The sequence below is a fragment of the Sinohyriopsis cumingii genome, unplaced genomic scaffold (genome assembly GCF_028554795.1).
Source record: "Sinohyriopsis cumingii isolate HCF-2022 unplaced genomic scaffold, ASM2855479v2 utg003322l, whole genome shotgun sequence".
Classification (NCBI taxonomy): Eukaryota; Metazoa; Mollusca; class Bivalvia; order Unionida; family Unionidae; genus Sinohyriopsis; species Sinohyriopsis cumingii.
The window spans coordinates 125,443-138,386 of record NW_028316456.1 but is presented as its reverse complement, the minus strand read 5'-3'; the positions used below and the strand labels follow the sequence as shown (position 1 = coordinate 138,386).

Sequence of the window (12,944 nt, the reverse complement as noted above, 5' to 3'; positions counted from 1 at the left end):
AAGTGATATTTAGTTATGGTGGATACTGGTCAATGATACATTACTTCAATGTTATGAATTTTTCAGACATATCGCTACGATGTCTGAAAACCATTATTCGATAACAACAAAATCTACTACAACTTATTTAGCGCCATAAGAGAAACAGAAAGATCTGCATCCAATTGTTTTTGTGTGTTCCAGATTGTTGAAATTTCTGTTAAGTTTTGGGAACACTCATTGAAGAATATAGGTGTTTCAACGACTATGTAGTAATTGGTGTTGAAAGGCAATATTACTCGACTGATTAATGTGATGTATTATCTCATCGAAACAATGTAACAAATTGTTCAATTTCTACTTTCTTTGATATTATTTAATCTGAATATCGTCATGTAGATATGACGTTATTAGATGAAAGATACATACTATTGATTATCGAATTGTCATTGCTGTTTTCACTTGTCTAGACTTATACGTGACATGCGCAAGCTAATCTGCTTATCTATATTACAATTCTGACAGCTATAGAAAATGGACATCTTTAGAACTAAAACCATCATACATGGGATAAAATCGTGCGTCGCACAGAGATAAGAAATGAGTACCTTCTCGTTTTATAGCTGTTATACCAATCATCATTTCTATGTGTGCTCTTGATGATGGCCTTGATCATGTCATCAGCAAAGTTCGATGAGATTTAATTTTCAATATACCTTGTGTATATAGTTCTTAATGTCTTTTTTGTAGAATATTTGTTTACAGGTTTGGTTGTACTATCGTATATAAATACAAAGAGGACGCTAATTTTTCATGCGAATATCGTCTCGTTTTCTTTTATAAATAACTGATATAGCACCAAGTCACATTCACATAATTCTTTGTATTGAAAATGTGTGACCAAATATCACACATTCAGTCACAATATTTACGATTCTATTTCGTTGTCATTAGTGCAGGCCAGGTGTCTAATGTTTAGACCTTCCTGTTACTGAATTACATGCTGAACGAGAGTTATGATACCCAAAGATATAACTAGTTCCTTTTGACCAACGATTTATGCTGTCGAATACACCTGTCACTCTTTAGGCACACATTTGTCTTGCACTGATGTTTTTGTCAATATGTCATTGTACACAAATGTTAATCAGACCTTTGTGTAGATATATACTTTTAGTTACATATATGTATTAGTGCATGTGACCAGGTTTAGCGGTGAGATGTTTTGTGCTATTTGAAACAATTAAAATGAAGAGTTTAGAAAAAAGTGAAGAAAGATTCGGCATTATAGTAACGATAGAGACAAAGTGGGCGACGTGAAACATAATAAAATATTGGGCTCGTCCGGGATTTGAACCCGGGACCTCTCGCACCCGAAGCGAGAATCATACCCCTAGACCAACGAGCCGTAGTTAAAAATTATATCTGTTCCGATAATTGCCTGTATGACAAGTTTAATAGTGTTGGCTAAACATTTAATGCAGCATACCTCAGTGGATTTTGTCATTACTGTATGGTTTTGCTAGCTTACCGTCAAGTTTTATGATACAGCGTGGCAGAATATATAAATGACATTGACATATGATAAGTGTCAAAAAACCACTTACGAAAAGTCCACAAAATGTGTCTTCGCTAAATACAACACCATCCCAGCTTCATACTGTTAAAACACTAGTTCGTTTACTGTTCTTTTTTAAAAGTTGCTTAGACATTCCTTCTTAGTAGTTAACGTTCAGGAACTAGTCAGTAACCATTGTGAGCATTGTGTAGATTTTCAGTTTCATCAGGGTCAGCTACCAAAATATAGCCATTTTAAGACGTATGAATATATCCGTTTAATTCGACCAACAGGAAATGCTTTCATCATAGCCGATCATATAAATTATTAGGACCAACTATACACTTGAACAAATAAATATATTTTCGTCATAACAATTAAGAAATGAATTATTATCTGTAGCATATTTTTTCAACACAATAATAATACCATCCCTTTCTCCCAATTCAATAAAGAGATGCATAACAATATATGTTAATACTTCTAATTCAGCTTTGGGGTTCTTTAACTACTGTATTCAAATATTACATGGAGTACTTACACAAATGGTACTACCAGATGCCTCTTTTGGCGCTCAGCATTAAGAGGTTAGTGTTAGGACTGGTCGGCCTGGTGTTAGGATAATGTGACTGGGTGGGATATCATAATACATGTCTGCGGCATGATGCCCCACTGCTAGACATCACTATAAAGTGGCACATTGCAGGTATCGAAGCGATATGACTGAAAAACTGTTAAAGCTACGTTCAAAATCAAAATCGCTTCACATCACTGTTGTTTAGCGCATGGAATTCCTATAGATAACTCGGAAGAAAAAGCCAGCTTCTCTTGTAATCAATGAAACTGAGTGTTGCCTTCATGGAAATGTAAAACCTTGAGTCATTCCTTCCGGTATTTGGAGTATAAAAAAATATCTAAGCTGGAATTAACCTTCGAGTAGTGTCAAAGAATGAACTCTCCAACTAGAATTATGGCGGCTGACGCATTTTCATTGCTGTCGATTCAACGTCCCAGAGGCATGGTATCAAATGGAACAGAAGAGATAATCGATGCTTTGAATGGTGCACTGCTGTTATATGCACCAAAAGGTTTCGCATGACAATGTGTGTAAATAATCTTTACCACGTGCCTAACGACTTTTATTAAACACTCTTGGTCTAGATTTGTAGGCGTGATTTTGGCTATGATTGCTGTAGATATTTGGAAGAAGAGACGTGTAGCATCATCTCGGATAGGTCTTCATATATTTAATTCGTTAAGTATTAGCACTGATAATCCTTTTTTACATTTCCATGCTTATATCGTTATACATGGGATACAATTGTGCACCGTAGATAGATTAGAAATGTATCTGTTTACTCTTGTTGTTGGCCATGGTCATACCATTTGTAAAGCATGATAAATTGAAATGTCTATATATCTCCTGTATGAACTTTTAAATGTCTTTTGACGAATATTAGCTTGCAGACATGATTATAAGAACCGCTATAGCTACATTGAGGACGCTGATTTTTCAAGCGTATTTTGGCACCCTTGATTTTATATAAAACAAAATTGGTATACCAACAACTCGTATTCACATAATTACTTTCCACTGAAAAATGTGCAATAATATACCATATATGTAGTCAGATAATTTACGATGACACTACATTGACAATTCTTTGTTATCAATATCAGATTGTCATTGTGTACAGGTGTTACTCAGAGCTTAGTGAAGAAATGTATATTTCATTGCTTATCTGGCTTGGCTGTTAGACGCTTTTGCTCTTTAAAGGAATTAAAACAAAATGTGGGCTTAATAAGTTTTAGTAAAGTAGGATATTATCGATGGCGACAAAGTGGGCAAATTAAAACATGATAAAATGTTGGGCTCGTCCGGGATTTGAACCCGGGACCTCTCGCACCCTAAGCGAGAATCATACCCCTAGACCAACGAGCCGTGATGATGAAATGTCTGTTCCGATAATTGTATGAATGTCAAGTTTAAAGATGGATGTTGTACGTTGTAATGATGCATACCTCGCTTTATTTATTATTGCTGTATGCCTTCACCAGGTTACGTTCATGTGTATGATCCAGCGTCGCAAAATCTATGAATGACATTGAGTAAATGACGATTGACAAGATAACGTTTATAAAAAGAGCTCAAACTGAATTTATCGGTGATCATCGAAGTTACATTTGAATGGTACATGCCCATATTAGATTTTCTTTAATGTTTTCATTGTAACCGCTTCTAAAATAGAATTCCCTGATAGCAATAGCCATTTGTTGTTATTGCATCAAAATTTGTTTCCAGTTTTCTTTGGTATTTTTGTTTTTGTCATGTTTTAGTTATTATCAAAGTAGCTGTATTTGTGTTTTAAAGTTGGAATTCCACAGAACTAGGAAATGTACATATAAATGGACAGTATCATATAATTAGTCCATTAAACACTGGATCGCGCTTGTAAAAGGCAATGTTGTCATCGTGTATACTTTGTAATCTCACGTAAACTAAAGATACTAATAGAAAAGATTTGGTGTGGTTACTTTTGGACTTATAAATACAATAACATTTCGTTGTGTTTAGCGCATGAAATTTCGATTGATGACTCGAATGGAAAAACCCGCTCGTCTAGCAATGAAAGCAAAAGAGTGTTACCTTCATGGAAGCGTGAAACATTGAGTCATTCAATCAGGTATTCAGAGTGAGTATAACATTATTTCAGCTGGAATTACCATCTTGTAGTTGCAAAAACATTACCTTTACAACTAGAATTGAGGTGGTTGAAGCTTTTGTATTGCTTTCTGTCAAGTGATATTCCCAGAGACATGGTGTAAGTTCCAACAGAAGAGAGAACTTTCCGTTGAATGTTGCATAGCTTTTATCTTATATAACAAAACATTTTGCATGCTAATGTGTCTTTGCAGACCTCACCTCGTGTTTATGGAATGCTCGCCAGTTTCTCACTCCAATGAAATGAATCTGTTTAATGTTATATTGTTTATAGGCTTTCTGATATAACTATATCATGGATCTCCTATATGTAAATCATAATGACCATATTGTTTTCATCATATATAGCCTTTGGTTAGTTCATATTAGGTCCTTTGATTCATTTGTTTTCTTAAAGTCGACTGTCAAGTAATTTGTATGTGTAATTAATGATTACGCATTATACCTTAAGTAAAATGTCCTCAAATTTCTTTTCCCCGTACAGCGTTACCCCCGAGAGTCGTTTATTGACGTTTTAAGGTATATCCAAATACGCTGTTCGGTTCACCCAATGCTGCACGAGCAAAGTGCTTCAAGTGGGAAGATAAATTACCTTGAATTCTCTAGCCGTGGATTGCACCATGATCAGGGTATTTTTAAAGTCAAGTCACACAGTAATATCATTAAGCAACACATTTTATTTTGGAGCATTCCACTTTGCAGGAGTTATCTTAAGCCGTAGAGTGGTCTGAATCTGAAGGTCTGATTCTGGAAGTGTGAATTTGGAGGTTTCACAATGGGCCTGGATTTTGAGCTCTGATTTTGACTGAAGTTGATATCTGGGATGCATAATCTGGGATTCAATGTGCGATTTTGTATAACCTGTGTGCCGCTGTCAGTGGTGAACATGCCTCCGATCAATATAGTCTCCCGTGGTAAAGGACCAAAACTTCAAGACCAACGGGTCTGCAGTGTCTAAGGAGGTTTTTGATGGATTCTAGACAGAATGGGCGTGTCGGGCCATTAGTTTGGACTCAGAACGGTGGGAAATCGGAACGCACTTTTCAAAGACAAGATTGCCAGAGTCTGTATTTTGCTACGATCCCTCTGAAAATAAAGAAGCTAATTGAAAAGACTCGATGTGTTTCCTCTTGGACTTTGAAATACAATGCTATTTTGTTTGGATTACCGCATGGAATTTCGATAGATGACTCGCAAGAAAAGCTCAGCTCATCTTGTAATGAAAGCAAAAGAATGTAACCTTTATGGAAACGTGAGTCACTCTCTCGGACAGAGTAGATAAAAAATATTTTGGCTAGAATTATCCTTCCAGTAGTTGCAAAAAGATTACTTATTAAACTGTAATTTAGGTGACTGAAGCATGTTCATTACTTCCTGTCGATACAACGTCCTAGAGGTTTGGTTTCATTTGGAAAAGAAGAGATTATCTATTTAATTATCTATTAGCATTCATAGTCCCTTTTGAAAGTTGTTTATATTATCATGCATGGCATAAAATTGTTCATCGTATTTAGATTAGGAATGAACTCGTTTTGTATACATTAAATCAGTTATCATCTTGTCTGTGTACTTTTGATGTTGACCATGGTCATTTCATCTGTAAAGTGAATATAGTTTTAAAGATCTTTTTGCTTGTAGGATTGTTTAAGCTATCTTCTGTATCTACACTGAGGACGCTAAGTTTTCAAGCGTATATTGTCAACCTTGTTCTTATAAATAAGTGGAATAACACCAACTCAGTCACATGATTCTTTGTACTTAAAAGTGTGAAGCAAAATCGCATACGTTGTCACATAATTTACGATGCCGTTTCATAGTCAATTAGGGAAGGACATGTATGTAATGATTATACATTTATCATCAATCTGCCATTGTACACAGGTGTTGATCGAGCTTAGTGTATAAATATATATTTCATTACATATATTTAATTCATGCAGAGACTAGCCTAGCTGTTAGACGTTTGTGCTCCTTGAAGCAATTAAACAGATAGTGAGTTTAGAAATTTAAAGTGAAGAAAAATTCAACATTATTGTATCGATCACCACAAATTGGGCAGCATAACACATGATAAACTGTTGCGCTCGTTCGGGACTTCTCGCTCCCTATGCAAGAATAACACCCCTATATCAACAAGCCGTGTTGAAAATAAGATTTTTCCGATAATAACATGCGTATCAAGTTTAATTTTGTAAGGTGTACATTTTAATGCAGCATAACTCGATTGATTTATCAATGATGTATGTGTTTACTTGGTTACATTCATGATTTATGATACTTCGTGGCCAAATCTATACATAACATTGACTGATTATAAATGACAACAACTCACTTATGAAAAGTGCCCAAAATAAACTTAGTGACGTTTCAGAGATTTAAGAATATTTCTTACAATTAAGGTAAAATTAAAATGCGCGCGCAATGGCTGGACAAAAATAATTGTAAAAGAATTGATAAAGAGAATAAACAAGTCAAATGGTTATTGCGTATTGTTTCAATGCCTTACCTGTATATTGTACTTTAAAGTCTGCAGAATTTTCACGCATCTATACTATGACGTAATTTCCTATCCACCGGTTTACAGCTACACATTGTCTTCGCAATCTAATGTGAAAAGAAATTTGACTATAAAGTGTACTGTTCAGTTTTACTTGCTTCAATATTGTGTTCTTTCGAAAGTGAACACAATCAAGCCGTATACTAATACCTTGAATTATTTGTTTTCAAAATGTAGTTCTTTTAATTTTGTTTAACAGTCTACAAATTATCAAAAAACAACGAATAAGAGATCAATTAAGTTGAAGGCTTTAATCGAAGTTTCTTTAATGTTTTGATTTCGACGGCTTATAATAGAATCCCTAAAAGCAGTACACATTTTGCTATTGCAATAAGTTTCTTTACCGTGTTGGACCGCTCCGGTGGGCTAGTGGTTTGAGCGTCCGCCTCGGATGCGGGAGGTTGGAGTTTCAAATCACGGGCGAGTCGTACAAAGGACATAAAAATGGTATTAACAGCTGCCTCGCAAATAGTCCGATAAATCAACACCACAAATCTGTGTTGATACTGATGGACGATGTTGTGGTATCAGCCCCTCATCAGAGAATCAGCATCATCACGGGTGAAAGACTGATTTATCGGCATAAATCGCTAGTCGCTCAGCATTAAGAGGTTAGATATAGGACTGGTTGACCTTGTTTCAGGATAATGTGACTGAGTGGGACATCATGCTACATGTCTGTGTCATGATGCCCCGGTGCTAGACATCACTGCGGACATCGTAGCGATATGACTCAAAAGATTGTTAAAGCTACGTTAAAAATTCAAATCACACTCACACAAACAATTATATATCTATATCTATATCTATATCTATATCTATATATATATATATATATATATATATATAATATATATATATATATATAATTCCTTAAGTATATATTAGGACTGATGATCCCTTGTTATATTCTCTTGTTTAAGCATCATACAATGGATAAAATCATGCATCGTGGATACATTAGATATGAACTCGTTCTCGTTTTGTAATGCTCTATCAGTTATCACATTGTGTACTCTTTATGTTGGTCACATTCATGTCATATGTAAAGTCAAATACGATTGAAATATCCATCAATCTCATATATATTGTTTAATGTCTCTTGAAGAATATTTGCAAACATCGAGACAAAGTGGACGAAGTAGGAACATGATTAAAAACGTTGGGCTCGTCCGGGATTTGAACCCGGGACCTCTCGCACCCTAAGCGAGAATCATACCCCTAGACCAACGAGCCGTGTCGAAAAAGAGAATGTGAAGATTAATGATGGAAGTTGTATAGTATAATGCAGCATATCTCCATCTTTTTATCATTGATGTATACCTGCACCAAGTTACTTTCATGTTTTATGATACAGCGTTGCAAAATCCATAGATGACGTTGGGTAATGACGACTGACAAGATAACGCTTGTGAAATGTGCTAAAACTGAACTTATCAGTGACGATCAGATGTATGATAAAGGACATTTTGTAATAGTATTTAAAGGTTAAATTGCATCAAAATACTGAAACAGACTTTTGAAACATTGATAAACAGAATATATAAATCAAATGATAAAGCTTTACATGTTCAATGCATTACATGTATACTATATTTCACGATGAGCAGAATTATGTCACGCATTCTTTGTATTTTGTTTCCATCCTTCGGCTTACAGCAACGAATAGTCTTTGCAATTTAATGCGAAGTGATATTTAGTTATGGTGGATACTGGTCAATGATACATTACTTCAATGTTATGAATTTTTCAGACATATCGCTACGATGTCTGAAAACCATTATTCGATAACAACAAAATCTACTACAACTTATTTAGCGCCATAAGAGAAACAGAAAGATCTGCATCCAATTGTTTTTGTGTGTTCCAGATTGTTGAAATTTCTGTTAAGTTTTGGGAACACTCATTGAAGAATATAGGTGTTTCAACGACTATGTAGTAATTGGTGTTGAAAGGCAATATTACTCGATTGATTAATGTGATGTATTATCTCATCGAAACAATGTAACAAATTGTTCAATTTCTACTTTCTTTGATATTATTTAATCTGAATATCGTCATGTAGATATGACGTTATTAGATGAAAGATACATACTATTGATTATCGAATTGTCATTGCTGTTTTCACTTGTCTAGACTTATACGTGACATGCGCAAGCTAATCTGCTTATCTATATTACAATTCTGACAGCTATAGAAAATGGACATCTTTAGAACTAAAACCATCATACATGGGATAAAATCGTGCGTCGCACAGAGATAAGAAATGAGTACCTTCTCGTTTTATAGCTGTTATACCAATCATCATTTCTATGTGTGCTCTTGATGATGGCCTTGATCATGTCATCAGCAAAGTTCGATGAGATTTAATTTTCAATATACCTTGTGTATATAGTTCTTAATGTCTTTTTTGTAGAATATTTGTTTACAGGTTTGGTTGTACTATCGTATATAAATACAAAGAGGACGCTAATTTTTCATGCGAATATCGTCTCGTTTTCTTTTATAAATAACTGATATAGCACCAAGTCACATTCACATAATTCTTTGTATTGAAAATGTGTGACCAAATATCACACATTCAGTCACAATATTTACGATTCTATTTCGTTGTCATTAGTGCAGGCCAGGTGTCTAATGTTTAGACCTTCCTGTTACTGAATTACATGCTGAACGAGAGTTATGATACCCAAAGATATAACTAGTTCCTTTGACCAACGATTTATGCTGTCGAATACACCTGTCACTCTTTAGGCACACATTTGTCTTGCACTGATGTTTTTGTCAATATGTCATTGTACACAAATGTTAATCAGACCTTTGTGTAGATATATACTTTTAGTTACATATATGTATTAGTGCATGTGACCAGGTTTAGCGGTGAGATGTTTTGTGCTATTTGAAACAATTAAAATGAAGAGTTTAGAAAAAAGTGAAGAAAGATTCGGCATTATAGTAACGATAGAGACAAAGTGGGCGACGTGAAACATAATAAAATATTGGGCTCGTCCGGGATTTGAACCCGGGACCTCTCGCACCCGAAGCGAGAATCATACCCCTAGACCAACGAGCCGTAGTTAAAAATTATATCTGTTCCGATAATTGCCTGTATGACAAGTTTAATAGTGTTGGCTAAACATTTAATGCAGCATACCTCAGTGGATTTTGTCATTACTGTATGGTTTTGCTAGCTTACCGTCAAGTTTTATGATACAGCGTGGCAGAATATATAAATGACATTGACATATGATAAGTGTCAAAAAACCACTTACGAAAAGTCCACAAAATGTGTCTTCGCTAAATACAACACCATCCCAGCTTCATACTGTTAAAACACTAGTTCGTTTACTGTTCTTTTTTAAAAGTTGCTTAGACATTCCTTCTTAGTAGTTAACGTTCAGGAACTAGTCAGTAACCATTGTGAGCATTGTGTAGATTTTCAGTTTCATCAGGGTCAGCTACCAAAATATAGCCATTTTAAGACGTATGAATATATCCGTTTAATTCGACCAACAGGAAATGCTTTCATCATAGCCGATCATATAAATTATTAGGACCAACTATACACTTGAACAAATAAATATATTTTCGTCATAACAATTAAGAAATGAATTATTATCTGTAGCATATTTTTTCAACACAATAATAATACCATCCCTTTATCCCAATTCAATAAAGAGATGCATAACAATATATGTTAATACTTCTAATTCAGCTTTGGGGTTCTTTAACTACTGTATTCAAATATTACATGGAGTACTTACACAAATGGTACTACCAGATGCCTCTTTTGGCGCTCAGCATTAAGAGGTTAGTGTTAGGACTGGTCGGCCTGGTGTTAGGATAATGTGACTGGGTGGGATATCATAATACATGTCTGCGGCATGATGCCCCACTGCTAGACATCACTATAAAGTGGCACATTGCAGGTATCGAAGCGATATGACTGAAAAACTGTTAAAGCTACGTTCAAAATCAAAATCGCTTCACATCACTGTTGTTTAGCGCATGGAATTCCTATAGATAACTCGGAAGAAAAAGCCAGCTTCTCTTGTAATCAATGAAACTGAGTGTTGCCTTCATGGAAATGTAAAACCTTGAGTCATTCCTTCCGGTATTTGGAGTATAAAAAAATATCTAAGCTGGAATTAACCTTCGAGTAGTGTCAAAGAATGAACTCTCCAACTAGAATTATGGCGGCTGACGCATTTTCATTGCTGTCGATTCAACGTCCCAGAGGCATGGTATCAAATGGAACAGAAGAGATAATCGATGCTTTGAATGGTGCACTGCTGTTATATGCACCAAAAGGTTTCGCATGACAATGTGTGTAAATAATCTTTACCACGTGCCTAACGACTTTTATTAAACACTCTTGGTCTAGATTTGTAGGCGTGATTTTGGCTATGATTGCTGTAGATATTTGGAAGAAGAGACGTGTAGCATCATCTCGGATAGGTCTTCATATATTTAATTCGTTAAGTATTAGCACTGATAATCCTTTTTTACATTTCCATGCTTATATCGTTATACATGGGATACAATTGTGCACCGTAGATAGATTAGAAATGTATCTGTTTACTCTTGTTGTTGGCCATGGTCATACCATTTGTAAAGCATGATAAATTGAAATGTCTATATATCTCCTGTATGAACTTTTAAATGTCTTTTGACGAATATTAGCTTGCAGACATGATTATAAGAACCGCTATAGCTACATTGAGGACGCTGATTTTTCAAGCGTATTTTGGCACCCTTGATTTTATATAAAACAAAATTGGTATACCAACAACTCGTATTCACATAATTACTTTCCACTGAAAAATGTGCAATAATATACCATATATGTAGTCAGATAATTTACGATGACACTACATTGACAATTCTTTGTTATCAATATCAGATTGTCATTGTGTACAGGTGTTACTCAGAGCTTAGTGAAGAAATGTATATTTCATTGCTTATCTGGCTTGGCTGTTAGACGCTTTTGCTCTTTAAAGGAATTAAAACAAAATGTGGGCTTAATAAGTTTTAGTAAAGTAGGATATTATCGATGGCGACAAAGTGGGCAAATTAAAACATGATAAAATGTTGGGCTCGTCCGGGATTTGAACCCGGGACCTCTCGCACCCTAAGCGAGAATCATACCCCTAGACCAACGAGCCGTGATGATGAAATGTCTGTTCCGATAATTGTATGAATGTCAAGTTTAAAGATGGATGTTGTACGTTGTAATGATGCATACCTCGCTTTATTTATTATTGCTGTATGCCTTCACCAGGTTACGTTCATGTGTATGATCCAGCGTCGCAAAATCTATGAATGACATTGAGTAAATGACGATTGACAAGATAACGTTTATAAAAAGAGCTCAAACTGAATTTATCGGTGATCATCGAAGTTACATTTGAATGGTACATGCCCATATTAGATTTTCTTTAATGTTTTCATTGTAACCGCTTCTAAAATAGAATTCCCTGATAGCAATAGCCATTTGTTGTTATTGCATCAAAATTTGTTTCCAGTTTTCTTTGGTATTTTTGTTTTTGTCATGTTTTAGTTATTATCAAAGTAGCTGTATTTGTGTTTTAAAGTTGGAATTCCACAGAACTAGGAAATGTACATATAAATGGACAGTATCATATAATTAGTCCATTAAACACTGGATCGCGCTTGTAAAAGGCAATGTTGTCATCGTGTATACTTTGTAATCTCACGTAAACTAAAGATACTAATAGAAAAGATTTGGTGTGGTTACTTTTGGACTTATAAATACAATAACATTTCGTTGTGTTTAGCGCATGAAATTTCGATTGATGACTCGAATGGAAAAACCCGCTCGTCTAGCAATGAAAGCAAAAGAGTGTTACCTTCATGGAAGCGTGAAACATTGAGTCATTCAATCAGGTATTCAGAGTGAGTATAACATTATTTCAGCTGGAATTACCATCTTGTAGTTGCAAAAACATTACCTTTACAACTAGAATTGAGGTGGTTGAAGCTTTTGTATTGCTTTCTGTCAAGTGATATTCCCAGAGACATGGTGTAAGTTCCAACAGAAGAGAGAACTTTCCGTTGAATGTTGCATAGCTTTTATCTTATATAACAAAACATTTTGCATGCTAATG

The 12,944-nt window shown here is 35.0% G+C and overlaps 5 non-coding genes across 5 annotated transcripts; all 5 read right to left on the bottom strand.

The window, feature by feature from the left end:
- Positions 1-1,315: 1,315 nt before the first annotated feature.
- On the bottom strand, positions 1,316-1,387 carry Trnap-cgg (transfer RNA proline (anticodon CGG)). The gene has a single exon. It is a non-coding gene; the product is annotated as a tRNA-Pro (tRNA).
- Positions 1,388-3,407: 2,020 nt separating this feature from the next.
- Positions 3,408-3,479, bottom strand: Trnap-agg (transfer RNA proline (anticodon AGG)). The gene has a single exon. It is a non-coding gene; the product is annotated as a tRNA-Pro (tRNA).
- Positions 3,480-7,980: 4,501 nt separating this feature from the next.
- On the bottom strand, positions 7,981-8,052 carry Trnap-agg (transfer RNA proline (anticodon AGG)). Its single transcript has one exon. It is a non-coding gene; the product is annotated as a tRNA-Pro (tRNA).
- Positions 8,053-9,817: 1,765 nt separating this feature from the next.
- Positions 9,818-9,889, bottom strand: Trnap-cgg (transfer RNA proline (anticodon CGG)). The gene has a single exon. It is a non-coding gene; the product is annotated as a tRNA-Pro (tRNA).
- A 2,020-nt stretch (positions 9,890-11,909) lies between these two features.
- Positions 11,910-11,981, bottom strand: Trnap-agg (transfer RNA proline (anticodon AGG)). The gene has a single exon. It is a non-coding gene; the product is annotated as a tRNA-Pro (tRNA).
- Between the last annotated feature and the right edge of the window lie 963 nt (positions 11,982-12,944).